Below are 1189 nucleotides of genomic sequence, written 5' to 3' on the forward strand. Positions count from 1 at the left end.
CCTGTGGCATAATCATGAATAATGCAAAATGTATTCGCAAAATGTATGTTGAACACTATAATATCTTAGGACTGAATATTTAGCACCAGATATTGGAAATTTGTTCAGCTTGCTTACAGTACTTGATGGATGTATTCCTTTAACAGAGTTGCATGACACTGAGTGCTACAAACAATACAACATATTACTATAACATGGGCTTCTCAGAAATGCTGAAATCTGGCGTTACTTGTGTTGTTTCATTAAACCTGTAACAAACACTGTCCCTGTTTTAAGAGCTCCCTGACCCAAGCTATTACTCTAGTATGGACAACATTTTCCTGGAGTGTGAAGCAGCTTGATTGCACAAGCCTGCAACACATCTCCTCCTTACACGTGTGCCTGTTGCTGCATTGAACCACCTGTGTTAGCAGAAAGGAATGTGTTGAAGACAAAAGAGCTGAATCTTCTTGCCAAACATTCCAAGTTGGGCCTACCTCTGATCCCAGCCTCTGCCAGCTGAGAACCTATAGTGGCAAAAGCATCACTGGTGACTGGGTATTACTTAGAACTTAAATTCCCACTAGTTAAGAACAAGTAGGATCACAGGGGAGTAAGCAGACAGGGAATCCTGCTCTGCTTATTGTGATATTGTCATGAGAACATCAAGCTGAATTATCTAACACAGTTTATCTTAGTTCTTTTTCCTACTAGCCTGCTCACTACGGACAGATTTTTTTTAATTTGTTAACTGTTTGCAGCTGTTGAATGAAGCCATGTCCAGTACTGAAGAGAGGCTTCAGCTGTGTGATCACTCAGTTATGCGACACCCATAGTTGATGGATTGTTTAGAAGTTGTTTACAGCTGTTACTCATTCTCCCTATGAGTTACAGGTTTTACTGGCAGAGCTGTAAGGTAGAATGGAGCTTTACTATTTACAGCATGTGTCTTGCCTGTACCCTATTGACCAAAGAAGGGTAAAGGGAAATATGAAAGAGAAATGATGGTTTTCATTTAAGTTTACTCATGTAAGTCACAGCTGCCAGACTGTTTTGAAAATATTAACGGAATGAGAGATTGAAGCACATGTTATCCATAGTATTGCTTCATTGTATGTCTAGGAAAGATGAGTTTTGAATTCCAGGAAACCATTTTATGTTACGTTAAATTAGTGGGCTTGAACTAAAAAGGGTTTTTTTTTTTTTTTTT

This window comes from Meleagris gallopavo, chromosome 5 (genome assembly GCF_000146605.3).
Source record: "Meleagris gallopavo isolate NT-WF06-2002-E0010 breed Aviagen turkey brand Nicholas breeding stock chromosome 5, Turkey_5.1, whole genome shotgun sequence".
NCBI classification, from domain to species: domain Eukaryota; kingdom Metazoa; phylum Chordata; class Aves; order Galliformes; family Phasianidae; genus Meleagris; species Meleagris gallopavo.